Here is an 8006-nt window from a genome sequence, read left to right as displayed (position 1 = left end):
ACTTGATACAACTAGTTACAGACTTGATACTGACTCGGAAGGACAGCTAGTTTCAGCACAAGACGCCTTCAGTTAGCACTTTAACACAGACAGTGGTTGAAGTTGTCAGGGAATGAAAATCCACAAGGCTTCATTTAAGAAATGGACCTTTTGTGAAATCACCTGCTTGACAAAGATGGCACACTGCTTGTGTTTCAGCTGGCCCAAGTAAGGCTGCTTCCACTGTGTGACACCAGAAAATAGCAGAACATAAAACAGAAAACCTTTACTTTTACTGTTCTCTTTTTTTGCCCACAGAAAGTTATCAGTGCTTGTAAAATACCTGTAGGACATACATTTTGTAATATCAAATAATTCACACATTCGAAATAGAATGATCTAAAGCAAATGCATTCATTTTTGCCTAAGTTGTTCTTTTTTATAATTGCTTAAGAGCCTAGCCTCTTAGCCTGAAAGGTCCAGGATACATTATAATGAATAATAAGATATGGTGAAAACTGACTGCTAGAATAGACAGATAGCTCTGCAAACACAGCTCAGCATTGAAAGCCTTAAAATATGTCTAAAGGTGGATTTATGCCTGAAGAAGCATGCCTTATGTAAGTTCTTGTATTTATAATTAAAGGCAACACAATGTGTCTGTGAAGTGAATGGTTTCCACTGTCTGGCTGACTTGGTGTCTGGTGGAATTGACAGGTCTTTCTTCATAGGGCATGGGTAATTCTTCTATTATAAAATCCCTTGATTTAATTTAGTCTGTTTTAATTACATTTATTAGTATGTTCTTTTTGCCTTTTTTCTTGCTTCCATACATTGTTTAGAATACTCGTTCACACAAATGGTTTCCCCTGGTCCTGGGGAAATCTTGTGACATCTATAGTCAAGCTTGGAGTTCTTAATCACAGGTTAATTGATTTCTTTATTTTTTCAGAGGCATGTTTTTAGACGTGCTTTCAGCCGTTGAAGTTGAATGGGATTTGTGATTGGGATAAACCCTTTACCAGTTTCAGAATCTTCGATCTCTGTGTGTCGCCTGACATGTGTCCCTCTGGACCTCCACAGGAGAAGAAAGGAACACTTCCTGAGGGTGTGTCTGACCCATTACCTTTCCCAGCTGTGTCCGTTCATTGTATGTTGTTCACCTATTAACAACTGTTAAGCTACAAGTGATTAAACAGCCCAGTCAGAACAAAAAACAGCAGGCAGAGGTCCTGCAGGACCAAGGTTTGCCACCTTTAGACCAGAGACTGTAAATAATGTGTCAATATAGACAGCTAACTTTTTCCTTTTCCTAGCTCCTTCAAACTTTTCACATCTTATATTTAAAGCTTTTAGAGACATATTTCTATTGCAATGTATTATAAAACCCCAGTTTGTGTGATATATGTATGGGGTGATATGAAACCAAGCAGGCACCAGCTGTGAGTGGCACTTCAGTATCTTTTGGGGCCTAAGCAGCACTTCTTATCAGTGTTTTTTATGTACCAACCACTGTCTTTACACCCCTTTGTACACCCCACTTACAACCTTGACTGCACATTACAGCTTCAGGAATCTTGGGGTGTATCAAATACTGGGCCATTACTTTGGCCAGTCTGTCCTATTAAACATAATATTGTCTATTTATATTTAGGTACCATGATATATAAAGTATACATAGGGTTGTATTCTTCTTTTGCAGAACTTTTTCAAATATGAATACAAGAATGTAATGTTTTGCCTTTACTGTATTTGTGCACTTACTCTCCATGCAAGAGGCTGAATGCATTTGTCAAACCATTACTGCTAATAATTTCAACCGGCATCCAGAAGTCAACTGTGGGCTATATTAGAGTGAAAAGAAAGATGAAGGGCCATACAAATTGGATGGTCCACTAAAACCTCTCCCGAGAGGCATGCTTACCCTGAAACGCATTGTCAACCAGGCAGACCTTCTAATGTCAAGGACCTTCGAAAAACCTCCCTAATTTGTCACCAGGGAATCATGTCAGTCCTAGTACAGATCACAGGACTCCACTTACAGTGATGTTGCATGTGGTCATAACTCCAGAAAGTCTCTAACTCCGGAAAATGTTTCAAACAATGAGGTGGAGGATAAAATTGAATAATTGAATCGTACAAGAAGCTGGTTCCATTCTGCTTGTAGAATTAAAGAATGTTAAATAAACGTTATGTTAAATGAATGTTAAATAAAATTAATTAAAGCTTCATTATGGGATAAATGGATGAAGTCTGTTACAATCGTTATATTACAAATATATTATAATGTGTAGTTTATGTTACATGTTGTGATTAAAGACCTTTACCTTTGTGATCCCTGTTATCTCCTACTGGAATAAAAATCGTCTCTGTGCCCCGTTGTTTAAGAATACAAGAATGTTTACAAATGAGAGGAGACCTTTCAGCCCGTCTAGTTTGTTTGGTTTTCAGTAGCTACAGTAAGTAATCCAAGGAATTGACTTACTAATACATAGAAATGTTACTAATGAGATTCAGATATCAGATATCAAAGGAATAGGAAAACAAATACAGTCATTAAAAGTTTTAATAGTGTATAATAAATGAAAGCCTTTAAATGTTGTAAATAATCTGAATATTAAACCTTAACTAAGGGTTGAATAAGCAGCTGTGGTCTGGCATACTATTTATTAATCTGTGTTACTTGGTGACAATTTATTGTTTAATTATTTATCTTTTGTTAGAGACTAAACTAACCTTGGGTGGCTGGAGTACTGAATTACATGTAAGTAAACCACAATTTAGAAAAGCTGTCTATGAGATTTCTGCGTGTTTAATTGTATTCTCTGATGTTAGTATATTACTAAAATCGTTTAAGTATAATACAGACATTTAATTGTATGGCACTTTGACTCTGGTATTCTTCAGATTCAGCCAATACTTTATTTTGTGCTCTTAGGTCTCCATAGCCTGCTCTGGATGAATGCTGACATTTCTGGTTGCCTTAGAAACAAGATTTGTCTTAACTTCAATGTGGTGCTGGCAGTTGCAATTCCTATTGTTTTTATTGGCATCACAGGAAATCAGAATGAAAACAAGTAATCTAGATTTGTAAAAGACCTCCATCAGCACAGTATGTTTTAAAATGTGTATTAAATGTGGTGATCCACTTCAAAAAAGCTTTATGAGGTGCAATTATCATATATAATTGGTACTTTATTATTTTTTAATTAATAAACCATGATAATTCTTTCAAGTTAACACTGAGAAGGCAAAGACATTTTTTGAAGACAGAGTACAACTAGTTTAAAACATCTGTATTAAAACAAGAGATTGAAAACCTACATAAAGAAATCCCATATACAAAACACATGCAAGGCATGCAGGCTTCAGCACTTGAGTAATCTGTGTCACTTACAATACAATAACACTTCTCACTTTTCCTACCATTTTTATCTTCACAATTTAACAGGTGGGTTCTCAAAACATAAAACGCGCCGAAAAAAAACTTACTGCAAATGGATGATAATACACAAAACAAACTGATATCTCAGATAAATGATTTCACTGTAGAAGCAGAAGTAAAGCTAAAAAAATCTTACTTACTTCCCTTATTGTCCCAGAAAGGAATTGTGCTTTGCAGACAGGTATAATACAATACTTAATACATTTAATGCAACATTAACTCATTAACAAATAAGAAACATACTGTACATACTGTAAGATGAATACATTTACATGGGTGAAATTGGCCCTTGGTTTAATTCCAGACATGGGGTGCTATCTGTGTAGAGTTGATATGTTCTCCCCGTGTTTACATGGGTTTTCTCTGGGTACTTCGGTTTCCTCCCACGGTCCAAAGATATACAGTACTGGTAGGTTAAATGGCTTCTGGGTACACTAGTGCTAGGTGTGAGGGTGTGTCTGTGTCTGCCCTGAGATAGACTGGTGCCCATTGCTTGTCTGGAAAGGCTCCGGCTCCCCTTCAACCCTGAATTGGAAGCATATTGAACCACATCTTCTCTTCTAATTCAGGTTTCATTCAGGTGCCTGAACAAAATGCTTCATAAGAAAATAATCTAAGCTATTGAAATCACATGTACGGTAACAGGATGTACAAAGCATAAAAAAGAAAATTGAGAGACCAATTTTGACAAAGAAGAAATGTCCTTACCACCAATACATTATGCTAAAAAGTCCACTGGTTCTTCATTACAGGAATAAAATATTGAGATGGCCACCATCCTACACAATTAAAATATACACAGAATCACCTACTGTATTGTACATATACCACAACAACTGAAGGGCAGTGATAAAAAAACTGGACTGATTGAAAGGGAGCAGGTGAACCTTAGGGTGAATTATTTCTAGATGGAACATTTTGCTGTTTGTCAAAATGTTGTTGGCAGGTAGTGCCAGAACTGTTGTAGCTCTATATTTGTCTTGTTTCCAAGCTGGAACAATACTGTATTTCCAGTTTCTTTTATGTGAGGATACAAAAAACAATACGGGCCAGTTACAATAATCTCTGCTAGAATTATTAAAGTACAGCTGAGAGTCCACCAAGGACAGGCAGATAAAAAAATTAGCAAAAATATGTTTGTGCAAAATTCACTGAATAAAAATACTGCAATCTAGATTTCATAATTCGAAAAAAATATTGTTCTTGTTTAATTTACATTACTAAGAACAATCTAAGTGCATTGGAAGAATATTTAAAACAATCAGGCTTTCAATAATTTGGAAAATAAATGTATAGAAATTGGATTTTTTTACACAGTGTTAATATTAATTACTATAATTATTACAAAGTACACAAGATCACAGAAAGCGCTTACAAATGTATTACAGAGATGCCTGGGTGTTTAGGAAACATGAATATACAGTGGCTTCCTAAAGTATTCATAACATTCCTATTGTGTCCTATGTTGTGAATTTACAAAATGGAGCATTCATCGTTTTATTCAAAATTTGAAACATTTTAATCAATCGAATGAACGTTTCAACCCATGAAATATTTATATCTATACCCATGGAAGTATTGATACTAAGCATCAAAATCTGATTGGCAGCAATAACAGGGGCGTGTATAGGAGTGTAGTTTCAGCGAGACGTCTCTCCCACCTTTGGACACCAGCATGACGCAATTGCTGCCCATTCATCTTGGCAGATTTGCTCAAGCTCTATCAGGTTGTGTGGCAATGGCTTATCACAGATTCTCAATAGGATTCAAGTCAGATCTTTGAATGGGCCTTGAGCATGCTCAGTGCCACTCCCAAGACTGGATAAATCTGCCAGACTAAAAGACAAGGTAAGGTCCTCTTCATGCTAGTTGTACACCGTCTAGACTTCAGAAAGGGGCGATGTAATTCAGTGTACTGAACTCTGCTACACCTTTGTCCGAGTGCTTTCCCAGATATTAAGGCATGTAATGTTTTAATACCCTTTTCCTGTTCTGGGCCTTTATATAACTTTAAATCGTAAATTTTATCTTGGAAATTCAATACTTGGTTGAGGGACCTTACAGAAACAGGTATATGTATTCTGAAATCATATAAACTAGTATTATTGCACACAGAGGCCTTTGTAATTGACTTGTTGAGGTAATTTTGTGCACCTAAATTTTTTGGGGGGTTGCCACAGAAAAGGGTTTAAAAAACTTCTACAATCATGAAATCAACCTTTTCACTTTTTCTTGTATAATCATGAAATCAATCTTTTCACTTTTATTTTTATAATCTCTAAATTACCTTTCTTGTTTGCTTCCAGTGTGTGGAGTGGGTTATATTTATTCAATATTAATTAATATATGTCTTGATTGCTACTTCAAATTGTACTGACTGCAAGCTTTAAAGCAACTTAACGTAAAAGATCTGAATACTTCTGCAAAACAATTTTCTAGAGTTGCTTCTTTGAGTAGATTTAAGCAAGTGCAAAAGTGTATTTCACACTTTTCAGCAGGCTTTGATTCTGATGATCTGTACAGCAAAGCTTTGCTACATTCAACACTAAAAAATATTTGCATCATGTTTTTGGAGAACCGCCTTAGCTATAGTGTGGAATTAAGTTATTCTTTAAAAATAAAAACCCACTTTATCAAATACAGAGTCATGGGAGACCCAGAGCCTATCTCTTAATGCAAGGCAGGGCACATCCTGGACATGACACCTGTCCGTCTCAGAGTCCACACACACAAACATGCCCACACTCATACAGAGCTAATTGTCCCTGAAGTCAGTCCATGTCTTTAGACTGTGGGAGGATAAAGGAGCATCCAGAGGAAAGATCACAGGAGTTGAACCCAGGTCCCCAGCAATTCAAGGCATCAATGATAACCACTGTGCCACCGTTACATTATATTATATTGTTATATTAAATATATATATAATAAATATTTAACACAATGATGTAATATACTGTACATAACATTTATATTAACATGGTTGATCTGTGCATGATGGGAAAATATCATAAATAATTGTATTGTATTTAAAGGTCATCCCTTGGTGACCAAAGAAGGCAGCTTATAAACGTGAAAGTAAATGAGAGCATACTGTATCATGATGGTATTGAGAGACCAAGACTGCAGACAGCCACAAATGCACTACTATTTAATCAGGAATATTTAGTATTCCTTTACAACCTGGCATCTGTTCAATGGACTTGAAATGACAAATTGGTGCCTTTCTTTGCAGCCCATGACAAAAAATAGTGGTTAACTTTCAAAGTTATCAGTTTTTAAAAAAAAAGGCATTTCTAGACCTTAATTGTAAACTGTGACTGTGATTGCTGCAGAAAACCATAGTCATATATATTCTATCTTCCCATCAAAATCTTTTTTAAGGTAATCATAACTGAAACACAGCATGGTGGCTCCAGCTTACAATTATGATCAGTCTGCAAGTTAAATACTCACACATATTCATATTTTTAATGACTGTGAGTACAATTCTTATGCTTAATATTGCGACATAGTAATGAGTCCAATAGGAATGATGCATTTCTTTTGGAACTAAGTATTCTATCAGCCTTTTAAGTCATTTTTTTTCAGTATTTACTTACATTTTCTCTCTGGAATTTGTTAAGGTTTTTTAACAGAAAGTCTTTTTACACATGAATATATTACTGTTAAGTCTATTACCTGCTATTGTTCTTTAAGTAATCAGAAGCTCCTTGACTGCATTCTTTTTTCTTAAGTGACCTAAGTGCTAGAAAAGAATCTTAACTTGTGCAGTGTCATTAGTTGCTGGTTTTATGCTTTGAGGTCTGAATACTTCTGGAGCTAACTGTATTGTTAGCTTCATTATCTGAAATGTGAACTCAATACACATCCCAATCTTTCACTCCCATTAGTCTCTGTGTATTGTAGGGCATGCCTTTGAACAAACGCTCCTAGAGTGGTGTAAGTAAGCCACCTGATTTTAATCTCAAAAATAAACTTTTCTGATTCATTAAAGGTATACCCCAAAAGGTATTTATACACAGCAAAAAAGATTTGTGAGCTAAGAGCCCCATCATGACTAAACTCCCTGTCAGTAATCTCCTCTTTACAGGCGTATCTTAAGGTGACATGACTGAATTTTTGACTATCATTCTGGCACAGATTACAAGCTCAGGTGTTTGCTCATTGATTTGTGGTGACTTCTTTGCTTTTATATTCATGCAGACTGTTTCACATAATTTGGATATATCTATTTTCTGTCCCTTTTACATTCAACAGTTCATTTTCAAAAACAAAAGAATTAGTTTGGGTTCAAACAATGACAAGTTTAACACATTTTTACATTCTAAATAAAGAATAGAAAAGTTGAAATCAGGAACTCACCAAATTACTTTCTATTTTCAGACTGTATTGATATATTAAGATAAAGCACATTTTCTTCAGAACAATAACCGATGTAATGTTTTGTGTATGTACTTCTATTATAATCTTTTGACCCCAGTTTAAAGGACAAATATGATGAAATACAATGTGGTAAATAGCAAAATTATATGTACAGTACTCTAGTCCAAGATTCATTTAAATGTACATAATTATGAAATAC

This window comes from Lepisosteus platostomus, chromosome 3 (genome assembly GCF_059453375.1).
Source record: "Lepisosteus platostomus isolate fLepPlt1 chromosome 3, fLepPlt1.hap1, whole genome shotgun sequence".
Classification (NCBI taxonomy): Eukaryota; Metazoa; Chordata; class Actinopteri; order Semionotiformes; family Lepisosteidae; genus Lepisosteus; species Lepisosteus platostomus.
The sequence above is the reverse complement of the archived record's forward strand: the minus strand, read 5'-3'. Positions refer to the sequence as shown.